At 43.6% G+C, this 12,564-nt stretch overlaps 1 pseudogene; it reads right to left on the bottom strand.

The window, feature by feature from the left end:
• Positions 1 to 12,564, bottom strand: part of LOC108247130 — a 29,625-nt pseudogene that overhangs the window by 7,125 nt on the left and 9,936 nt on the right.

Here is a 12,564-nt window from a genome sequence, read left to right as displayed (position 1 = left end):
GTGGGAGCGGGGCGGTAAGAGGTCTTTATAATGGATAGGGGGGCGCTGGCCCAAAAAAGGTTGAGAAACACTGCCCTAGTGCATGCTGAAAACCAATGCTTGAAGACACCAACAGAACCACATCATCTGCAAAAAGCAGAGGCGAGACCGTGAAGTTCTCAAACCAGACACCCTCCTCTCCATAACTGCAATTTTTTTTACCTGTTCATGACCACCACCAACTTGATCAAAGACAAGAAACTGCATTGGGTCCAACCCACATCAGAAGCAAGCTCATCTTTGTGCTGAAAACGCAAACAGAATTCTTGCTTTGGTTATACAGGATAGCCCCTAAAAGCAACTCATACTCCCACAGCAACCCTAACAGAAGGCCTCAGGGAATACAGGTATAAACTTTCTCGAGATCCACAAAACACATGTGAACTTGGCAGTCAAACTCCCCTGAGCTCTCTAGCAACCATCTTAGACCGTCAAAGTGTTCATTCCACTACCAGAAAATTCCTCTTACAAACCAAGCACAACCTGGGACAGGCCCTGCTTTCCATTTTCAAGTTGTTAAACTGTTTGCCAGAACCTTCTTGAGACCAATCAAAAGTCCTTTTCCATGGCCTCTCCAAATTCCTTAAACACCCAAGTTTTTGCTTCCACAACCACAGAAGTCCCCCTCCCTGAGCTGCCACCTTACCGTGGTGGAGGAGTTTGAGTGTCCCAATGATCCTAGGAGCTATGTTGTCAGGGGCTTAATGCCCCTAGTAGGGTCACCCAAGGCAGACAGGTCCTAGGTGAGGGGCCAGACAAAGTGTAGACCAGAAACCCCTTATGAAGAACAACAGTTTTGGATGCAGTGTTCCCTTTCCCGGATGTGGGACACTGGGGCCCCACTCTGGAGCCAGGCCTGGAGGTGGGGCACGTTGGTGAGCGCCTGGTGGCCGGGCATTCTCCCATGGAGCCCGGCTGGGCACAGCCTGAAGAGGATACGTGGGTCCCCCTTCCCATGGGCTCACCACCTATGGGAGGGGCCAAAGGAGTCTGATGCAATGTGGGATGGGTAGTGGCCGAAGGCGGGGACCTTGGCGGTCTGATCCTCGGCTACAGAAGCTGGCTCTAGGGACGTGGAATGTCACCTCTTTGATGGGGAAGGAGCCTGAGCTGGTGTGTGAGGTTGAGAGGTACCGGCTGGAAATAGTCTGGCTCACCTCAACGCACGGCTCTGGCTCTGAAACCAGTCTCCTTGAGAGGGGTTGGACACTCTTTCAGTCTGGAGTTGTCCCCGGTGAGATGCGCCGAGCAGGAGTGGGCATACTTGTTGCCCCCCATCTCGGTGCCTGTACGTTGGGGTTTACCCCGGTGAACGAGAGGGTAGCCTCCCTCCGCCTACGTGTGGGGGGACGGGTCCTGACTGTTGTTTGTGCTTACGCGCCGAACAGCAGTTCAGATTACCCACCCTTTTTGGAGTCCTTGGAGGGGTTACTGGAGGGTGCCCCTCCTGGGGACTCCCTTGTTCTACTGGGGGACTTCAACGCTCATGTGGGCAATGACAGTGAGACCTGGAGGGGTGTGGTTGGGAGGAATGGCCCCCCTGATCTGAACTTGAGCGGTGATGGATGGATGGATGGATGGATGGATGGATGGATGGATGGATGGATGGATGGATGGATGGATGGATGGATGGATGGATGGATGGAAACACAGAAGTCAGTCTTTCTGGTCTGGTGTTCACTCTCCATTACCACTGATGGCCTTCTGGCCACTGTTCCTGGAAGATGCATCTGCAAAGGAGGCTTTGGACATAGTTTATTCCCATCCCATGTCCCTGACCTTCCTTGAGACTTGCAAAAGACTTTTTAGGAGATCTGTGCTGAAATTGTGTGCTTGAATATTTCACAAACAAGGACCTCCACTAAAGTTTTAGTTCACTATCAATATTAATTTTGGTTTACCAGGTCTGTCTGGCAGCCATAGCTGTCACTTGATTCAGTTGAGTCCCTCTTTCTTTACCCAAGTATCCAAGACATGTGGCCGCAAGTCTGATAACACAATTATAAAATCGAACATTTATCTTTAGCCCAACATGTCCTGGTACCAAGAGCAATTATGGACCACCCAGAAGGTCATTGGTGAACATGGTGTTTGATATGTACAGCTCTTGCTTGTTGCAGAAGTCCAATAACAAAACTCCGCTTAGATTCAGATCAGGGAGACTAGGGATCAAGTGACTCCATTATTGCTCACATTGCTATTGAAGTTCCTTAAATGAACAACAGTGTGTAAATAACACTTTTCAAAGACAATATTGAGATACTTCAAGAAGGCTGAACAGCTGTTGGATACATACTGTAAGTACAAACAACAGGCATAACCTTCTTAGAGCTCAAAGCCACAGAGAGGTGACACTTTCTTTCAAGGAAAAAAAAAAACTCCAGCACCAAGTTGTTCAGCCTATGTCCTTGGTAACTTCAGAATAGGAAAGAGTTCAGCCCCTCTCCAGAAGTTGTTTTAGAGCCAATCTATATGTGGAAGTGAGAACAATTTGATCTAGTTGGAATTGCTCAACCTTACACAAAAGCTTTGGGTCTTGGATGTGAGATGATGCTCTCACTTCAAAGACCCCCCCACCGAAAAAAGTTAAATAAAAAATACAAAACAAAAAATTATATATATTACTAAAACATTGAAAAAAAAACATATTTAAAAAAAAGATCCAGAATGTCCCCCAATATCAGCCATATAACTACAGTTTAGTGTCAGCACAACTTTAACACCATATTAATCTTTGCACAAAACTAAACCAATAAAACAAAATGTCTGACCTCAGAGTCTTCAGACTACAGTGTGGACTCTCCAGAAAACCATTGAGCTCCCTCATATGTGTATTCTGCAGCTCATTCCTGCTCAGGTCCAGTTCTGTCAGATGGGAGGGGTTGGATTTCAGCTGAGACCAGAGAAGCACAGCTGATCTCTGACAAACTGCAGTTCCACAATCTGAATAAAGAGTAAAACATGAACTGAAGCCAACAGGATGCAGATTAAAACACAAATATAGGTAAAACTATACAAATTCACATTGTTTTGGATGCAGCTAAAACATTATATATATATATATATATATATATATATATATATATATATATATATATATATATATGAACTGACTTCTTAAATGTTTTCAGTCCCATAAAAGTTATTTTAAAGTTTAAAACGAGTGAATCCATAACTTATTTTCCAATTTTATTTGAATTAACAGAAAAAACATACTTACTGACCTCAGTATCTTTAGTCTTCAGTTTGGACTCTCCAGACTAGCAAACAGATGCTTAAGTCCAGTTTCATTCAGTTTGTTCCCAATCAGGTCCAGTTCTGCCAAACATGAGGTGTTGGATTTCAGAGCTGAGGCCACAATTTCACAGTGAATCTCTGAGAGTTCACAATAAGCAAGTCTGTGATCAGAGAAATGATAAATTCAGTTACCTGTCAGATAATTGTTCTTGAGACATGTGGAGACAAATTCACAATTGCATTTCAAATGATGACACTTTGAAAATATTAATATTTTAAGAAGATTTTGAAATTGTCCTCAGGAATAAGCTCCACTACAAAAAAATGACAATAAGATTTAAATGAGATAAGGAATGGGTTAAATTTCATAACTATATAAATAATAAAAATTAAAAAAAAAAAAATTGGCTTATGTAATTTAAAATGTTTTAAATGTTTCTTCATTTTCAATCCATTTGTATTTTTTTCTTTGTATCTGTCCTACACCTAGTGTTAATCTCCTTTTCTTGTCTTTTTTATTATAACAAAAATTAGAGGTTTTTACCATGAATGACATCCTACATGGACTCCCCTTTTTCATCTCCTCAATAAGGTCAGAAGAAAATACACATGGCACACACACACATAACGATAAACAAATAATAAAGTCAAAGAGTTGAGACTTAACCAGTTGCCCTTCTTGTGCATATTTATTTTTTTTATTAAAACCTAGGCCCATTCACAACATTATGAATGAAGTTTTATTTATTTGGGAGAAATCAGAGGTGTAATTGACTTAAGGCATCTAATAGTTTTAGATGGATCCCTCTTACACCCGCATCCAGCAGAGAGACCTAAAGGTCCAGGGGTGAACTGGTACCTATAGCCTTGACGAGGCATTTCATTTGGTGTGTATATTTGTAAGACCATAAAAATGAAGAATGAATTGATACAATAATATATACAGTGAAATGCACACTGGCAGTGCATGTTGTCTTAACTTAATATAGACATTAAAAAATATGCTGTAAAATTTGGACAGACTATAGCTTTAAAATTTTAATCATAATGTTACTTTGTGTGCACAATTTTGCATCCTCTTAAAACTCAGAAAAGAGAGCAGATTTACAATATACCAGATTTACAAAACTTAAAATCAAAATATAACTGGAATTTAAATATATTCAGCACTAATTAATTCTGTTTTTATTCCCATTTTCAAAATGATTTTTTAACAATTATTTGGACATATGTGACCTTTGGACTCACTGAGCCTTTCTGCAGTTCCTCAAAGCTGGAATCAGTCTTCTTTGTCCCTCTCTTGATGCGTTGTACTTCTGCAGGTTCACCTCATCCAGAACCTCCTCTGACATCTGCAGCATGTAGGCCAGAGCTGAACACTGGATCTCTGAGAGTTTCTTCTCTGATCTGTTCTCTGACTTCAGGAACTCTTGGATTTCCTGATAAACTGAGAGATCGTTCATCTCCATCAGACAGTGGAAGATGTTGATGTTTCTATCTGGAGAAGTATTCCACTCATTCATCTTCTTCAGGTTGTTAATGACTTTTTGGATGATTTCTGAATTGTTCTCTGTCGGACCCAACAGGTCTCCTAAGAGTCTCTTGTGTGACTCAACAGAGAGACCATGAAGGAAGCGAACAAAGAGATCCAGGCAGCCATTTCTGTTGTAGAGAGATTTCAACATGACTTTGTAAAGGAAGCCATCTAAAGCCAAGTAGCTGTATTTTATTTCCAGGAATTTCTCTAGCACCTCTGTACTCTTGTTGGTGTAACAGTTGAACATGTAGACTGCAGCCAGAAACTCCTGAACGCTCAGATGAACAAAGCAGTAAACTGGTTTCTGGAAGATCATACACTCACTTTTGAAGATCTCTGTACAAACTCCTGAGTACACCAAGGCCTCTGTGACATCAAGACCACACAGCTCCAGGTCTTCCTGGTAGAACATGATGTTTCCTTCCTCCAGATGTTCAAACGCCAGCCTCCCCAGCTTCAGAAGAACTTCCCTGTCAGCCTCCGTCAGCTCCTGTGGACTGGTCTCAGGTCCTTCATGGTACTTGTTCTTCTTCCTGTTTGTCTGAACCAGCAGGAAGTGTGAGTACATGTCAGTCATGGTCTTAGGCAGCTCTCCTCTCTGCTCTGTAGTCAACATGTGCTCCAGAACCGAAGCAGTGATCCAGCAGTAGACTGGGATTCCACACATGATGTGGAGGCTCCTGGAGGTCTTGATGTGGGAGATGATTCTGCTGGGCAGTTCTTCATCAGTGAACCTCCTCCTGAAGTACTCCTCCTTCTGGGCGTCAGTGAAGCCTCGTACTTCTGTTAGCCTGTCAACACATGAAGGAGGGATTTGATTGGCCACTGCAGGTCGGGAAGTGATCCAGACCAGAGCCGAGGGCAGCAGGTTCCCCTCGATGAGGTTTGTCAGCAGCTCGTTGACCAATGACTTCTGTGTGACGTCAGAAAGCAGCTGCCTGTTGGTGAAATCCAGTGAAAGTCTGCTTTCATCCAGGCCGTCAAAGATGAAGAGAAGTTTACAGACAGCCAGCTTCTCTGCTGGCAGCTTCTGTAATGTTGGATGGAAAACATGGAGCAGCGTGAGAAGACTGTGCTGCTCATCTCTGACCAAGTTCAGCTCCCTGAACGACAGCAGAATCACCACACTGACATCTTGGTTCTCCAAGCCCTCGGCCCAGTCCAGAGTGAACTTCTGCACCGAGAAGGTTTTTCCAACACCAGCAATGCCATTCGTCAGCACCACTCTGATGGATCCATGTTGATCAGATAAGACTTTAAAGATATCATGGCACCTGATTGGAGTGTAATTGAGGGTCTTGATCTTGTCAACTGTCTCAAGCTGACTCATTTCATGTTGGGTAATAATCTCTTCACTCAGTCCCTCTGTGATATAGAGCTCAGTGTAGAGCGCATTGAGCAGGGTTCTACATCCTGTTTCATCATTTCCTTCAGTCACACATTCACATCTCCTTCTGAGTCTGACCTTATGGTCATCCAAAATCTCCTGCAGATCACCATCTGCTGAAAAACAAAACAAATGAGACAAAAAGAAAATAGTCACCCTGTTTGAAGAAACAACAGTCCATTGCTTTGGTAAAACATCAGCAATGCTTTATTTTCCTTCAACAACACTGTAAAGTCAAATACTAAAACAAAGGTGAGATATCAAAGTTACTGAACACTGCATTCTAAACAACAGAAATTCAGTGACCAGAGAGTGTGTTCCTACTATTGAGGTATCACACTAATCAGCCTCCTCGGAAAAGTTTACTCCAAGGTGTCGGACTGATTGTCAAACCTCAGATTCAGGAGGAGCAGTGTGATTTTCATCCAAGTCAAAAAAACAGGCAACCAGTTCATCACTCTTGCAGAGCTGGGGATGATGGGAGGTCTACATGTGCTTTGTGGATTTGGGAAAGACATTCTGTTAGGGTGCTGCAATGGGTCGCTTGGAAGAACTACTTGGTCTCGGGATAACCAAAGCAAGATTTGCAACCACATTGTCTGCATGGAGTTAAGATTTTTCCTGGTGCAGGTTGGACTCCATTAGGGGTTGTCATTTGTCTTCATTCTCTTTGTGGTGTTCATAAACAAGATCTCAAGACACAGTCATGAAGAAAAAGCTGTCAGATTTGTAAATCTCAGGATCTTTGTCTTCTGTTGCTGTCTTCAGACCATGGCTTTCAACATACACTAGGGCAGCAGCTTGCAGCCAGATGTGAAGTAGCTGGGATGAGAGTCAACTCCTGTAAGTCTCAGGCTGTGGTTCTTAACTCGAAAAGGTTGAATGCTCCCTCTGGGTTGGGGCTGGGCTTCTGGCTCAAGCAGAGGAGTTCTCGAAGCCTAGTTCAGGAGTGAGGGTTGGATGGGACAGGAGATAGATTCACAGAATAGGAACTAATCTGCAATATTTAGGGCATTTCTTCAGTCTGTCATGGTATAACAGCAGTTGAACCAAAAGGCAAAGTTCTCAATTTGCAATCAATTTAATGTGACTAAATTCCAACCCTCACCTTTGGCCATGAAATATGGATCATGACTGAAAAATTAGATTCCTGATACAAGCAGCTGAAATTAGCTTCCTTTATAGGGTGGCCAGGATCAGCCCTAGAAATAGTTGAGGAGTTCTGTCATCCTGAAGATGCTTAGAGTAGAGTCCCTGCTCCTCCGCATCGAATAGAGTCAGTTGAAGTGTTTTAGGCATCTGATTGGGCATTGGAATCCTCCTGGACACCTTCCACAGGGACCCAAGGACAGATCCAAAACTTTCTGGAAGGATTATGTATTCCCTCTGGTCCGAAAACACCTTGGGCACGGAGATGTAGTCCTTGTATGTTGACAGAGAAGATGTCGTCCCAGCAATATAATGTAATGCACCCTCCACTGTCTTTGAGGTGGAGCATGTTGGTCCATCCATCCATACACCTTCCACCGCTTATCCGTGGTCAGGTCACGGGAGCAACAAGTCCAGGAGAGAAACCCAGACATCCCTTTCCCCTGCAACACTCTCTAGCTCGCCCTGAAGGATCTAAAGGCATTCCCAGGCCAGAGAGGATACATAATCCCTCCAGCAAGTCCTAGGTCTGTTCCGAGGTCTCTTCCTAATAGGACATGCCCAAAAGATCTCCAAAGAGAGGCATCCTAATCACCACCCCAAACCACCCCATGTGACTCCTTTCGATGCGAAGGAGCAGCAACTCTATTCCAAGCTCCCCTCAGATGACGAAAATCCTCACCTTATCTCTATGGCTGAGCCTGGCCACCCTACAAAGGAAGCTGATTTCAGCCGCTTGTATCTGGGATCTCATTCTTTTGGTCATGATCCAAAACTCATGACAATAGGTGAGAGTTGGAATGTAGATCGACCAGTAAACAGAGTTTGGCTAAACTCTTTCTTTACCATAACTGATCGAAGCAACCCTTATTATTGAAGACAAAGCACTGATTTGTCAATCCATCTCCCACTCCATCCTACCATCACTCGTGAACAAGACTCCCAGATACTTGAACACCTTCACGTGGAGCAGAGACTCACCCCCAACTTGGAGGGAGCATTTAACCCATTTCCGGTTAAGAACCATGTCCTCAGACTTAGAGGAGCTGACTCTCATCCCAACTGCTTCACAGTCAGCTGCAAACCATTCCAGTGCACGCTGAAGATCATGGCCTGAAGGCACCAATGGAGCCACATCATTTGCAAAAAGCAGAGGAGAGACCCTGAGGATCCCAAACCAGGCATACTCCTTTTCACGACTGCGCCTCAAGGTCCTGTCCATGAACACAAACAGGATCAGAAAAAAGGAACAGCCCTAGCAGAGTCCAACCCACACTGACAACGAGCTTAACTTTCTGCCAAGAATGCATACACAGCTCCTGGTTTGGTTATACAGGGACCAAATAGCCCTCAGAAGCAACTCCCGGAGCACCCCCCACAGAATGCCTCGGGGAACACGGTCATAAGCCTTCTCCAGATCTACAAAACATATGTATACTGGAGAGTCAAACTTCCATGACCCCTTCAGCAACTGCGCAAGGGTAAAGATCTGATCCACTGTTCCATGACCAGAACGAAAGCCACACTTCTCATCCTGGTTTTGAGTTTCAACAATTGGTTGGAGCCTCCCTTCCAACACCCTAGAACCGGGAGTCTCAAACTCCATTCCTTGGGGGCTGCTCTCTTGCATGTTTTAGATGTGTTCTTGCTTTAAAACACCTGGCTTAAATGGATTACTTGTTGCCATGCTTGATGATTTGGTGAGGAGGTAATTAAACCATTTGAATCAGGTGTGTTGGGCAGAAAAACTTAAAACTCCCAGGACAGCGGCCCTCAAGGCCTGGAGTTTGACACCCACGTCCTAGAGTAAATTTTCCAGGGAGGCTGAGAAGTGTGATCCCCTGATAGTTGGAACACGCTCTCCAGTCCCCTTTTTAAAAATGAGAACCACCATCTCTGTCCTTGTCCTCCGTGCATGATTGAGGAGATGTGTCAACCATGACAGACCCACAATATCCAGAGCCTTCAGCAACTCAGGGCGAATCTGGTCCTTGGCGCCCTACCACCAGAAAGCTTTTTAACTATCTCAGTGACCTCTGTCATGGTAATGGACTCGTCTTCCTCTAAGTGCCCAGACTCTGCCTCCTCAAAGGTGGACATAGTGGCTGGATTAAGGAGATACTTGAAGTGCTCTTTCCACCGCTTGACAATATCCCCAGTCTGGGTCAGCAGTTCCCCACTCAAACCAAGCATGACCTGAGGCGGGCCCGCAGTTTGCTAGGACCTCCTCGTGGCAAACCAAATGTCCTTCTCCATGGCCTCTCCAAATTTCTCCCATGCCCAAGTTTTTGCCTCTGCAACTACAGAAGCTGGCCACCCTATACCTGTCAGCTGCTTCGGGAGTCCTCAAGGAGAGCCAAACCCTATATTCCTCCTTCAACTTGACAGCCCCCATTACTGCTGGTGTCTATCAGCGGGTCCTCTGGTTGCCAGCATCAATGACCTTCAGGCCACAGCTACTGGATGCTGCAACTGCAATAGAGGCCCTAAACATGGCCCATTCAGATTCCATGCCCCTAACCTCCCCCAGGACACGTGAAAAACTCTCCCGGAGGAGTGAGTTGAAAATCTCACGGATAGGGGGGGCTCTGCCAGATGTTCCCAGTTCACCCTCATTACTCTTTTGGGTTTACCAGGTCTGTCCAGCAGACTCCCCTGCCACCGAATCTAACTCACCACCAGGCAGTGATCAGTTGATAGCTCTGCCCCTTTCTTTACCTGAGTGTCCAGAACATAGAACCGCAGGTCTGATGACACAATTACAAAATCAATCATTGACTTTTGGCCTAAGATGGCCAAAAGGTATGGTATAAAGTATACTTATGGACCACTCTATGCTTGAACATTGTGTTTGTTATGGACAGTCCATGCCTAGCACAGAAGTCCAATAACAACACCGCTCGAGTTCAGATCAGGAAGGCTGTTCCTCCCAATCACCCCCTTCCAGATAACTCTGTCATTGACCACATGCCCATTGAAGTCACCAGGAGAACAACAGAATCCCTAGATGGCACCCCTTCCAGGACACCATCCAGAGACTCCAAGAAGGCTGGGTAATCTTAACTGCTGTTTGGTGCATAACCACAAGCAGTCAGAACCTTCCCTCCTGCAGCTCAGAGCCGCAGAGAGGCAACCCTCTAGTTCACTGGGGAAAGCTCCAACACCGGGCCACTCAACCCTCCCTCACCTGCCACCCAGCTCACATGGTACCCAACCTTGACAGTCCCACTCGCAGGTGGTAAGCCCACATGGAGATGGTATCCTGTCTCTTCTTTGGGCTTGGCCTGGCCGAGTCCCAGGATTCAAGGCTCGACAACAAGGTGCTTGCCGGCAAACTACCCCAAGGCCTGGCTCCAGGGTGGTGTCCTGGTTTCCCGTTTCCGGGTGAGGTATGCTGATACTTTGAACATGTTGGTTTATTCTTCAAAGAAAAAGGAATTGTTTTAACACAACATTGTAAGCAGAGGGTAAGTGGTGTTTCAGACCCCTTCCCTTGTTTAATGAGAGCTGTTCCACTTTTGCATAAATGGCCTCTTTGAAACCACCTATTCTGCTTGTCCAAAATGTTAACAACAGTGTTTATAAACATCCAGTGTTTATAAATAAGTTTGTTTTTTTAAAGAAATCCATTATCACCTGGATGCCAAAAAGAACCTTTACAGATACAGCTGAGTAGTATTATTTGAGTAGTAGTGTCTTTATGTGGATTAACAGTGAAGTTAATTCTTTAGGAAGAGCACAGCCATATGTTTGTGTTAAAATGACAACTTAGCATAAATCACAGACCTTGTTCAAAGCTGCTTTGCAGTCTAGCTCTAGTCTTGGATCCTTCTCCACCCTGGATGTGTGCTGAAGAAGCAGGCTGTTCCAAGGATGAGATGATACACTGTCCACAGCTGGTAGAGCCTGGATCCTGACACAAATCACAGCAGCTCAGCTGATGCGCCTCAAAAACATCACTCCTCTTCCGCTCTCTGTGAAAACATTTTTTATATCATCACCAATAAAGAACGGGAAAGATATATTTTATCATCTCTGGCTGCTGGTTCACTCTGAGTACAGAATTATAAGAGAATTGTTAAAATTCATCCACTAAAATCGCCTTGATTTATCAGAAGCAAAAAAATATATCAATGTATCTTTAAATACACAAAACAGCCCAAAATGTCTCTAATAGTGTTAATGTTAAACTAAAAATAAAAATTTTAAAGTAGCATTAGTTGAAAAAAATGCCCATGACCCACAGCTTTACATGCCAAAGTTATTAAAAACTATAGGATAAAGTACAACAAAATAGTGAACAAAAAATAAAGATCTGGTATAATCTGTTGGAGTATGAGATGTGAATGACTCATAGTTACTCCTAATTTTAGATTGATATTTGTAAAATTGATAAAATTATATTCACTTTTGTGTTTGCTAAGGTAAATTAACTCCGTCTGGAATCAGGTCAATTAGGTGTTGATGTGTGTACATCCAATGATTGCTTTTTGAGACTTTCATCAAAATTCATCCCATAGTTCATGAGATGTTTTACTATAAACAGACAAACACACCCACACAGACCCTTACATGATCATCTGCCTTTTAGGGCAGCAGCAATAATAAATCAGACTGTGTTCAAAAACCAGTGTTCACCTGAGATGCATTAACCATTAAATGATACAATATACAATACAATATGATGAGTTTAATTGTGCCGAGTTTCCCCCAGAAAAGAGGCTAAGCCCGGTGGTAGGTGGTCGATCACCGGCTGACCATGATTTAGTAAAAAAAAAAATTAAAGTTGACAGGAAAGTTGAAAATATGGCTATTTATTATGTGATATTGTAAGATATTTGTGCCAAATATTTACACAACTACAGTTTTACAAAGAGGCACCTTTGAAATACTTTTTAAAATAAAAATACAATTAAAATAACTACAAAATTGATTTCACCTAATTTGAATCCTAATTTAAGTCACATTTACAAATAAAAAGTGCAAATAAAGCACCAACACACGTCTCACTTCCAGGCCAATGAATAACAACAGAGAACTCTGACAAACAGACAGATGCTGTACTGTACTGTGCTTTTTGTGGCACAGGCTGCATGTTGGATCACTACATGGAACAACAAAACAAAGAAATCTAATGCTGAATTTAATAGCATAACTTTACTGGTAAACATGGATAAATTAGCTCGCATCATATTAATATTTTCACTAAGTAAAA

Source organism: Kryptolebias marmoratus, linkage group LG21 (assembly GCF_001649575.2).
Source record: "Kryptolebias marmoratus isolate JLee-2015 linkage group LG21, ASM164957v2, whole genome shotgun sequence".
NCBI classification, from domain to species: domain Eukaryota; kingdom Metazoa; phylum Chordata; class Actinopteri; order Cyprinodontiformes; family Rivulidae; genus Kryptolebias; species Kryptolebias marmoratus.
Note: the sequence above shows the minus strand (reverse complement) of the source record. Positions and strands in the feature narration are given on the sequence as shown.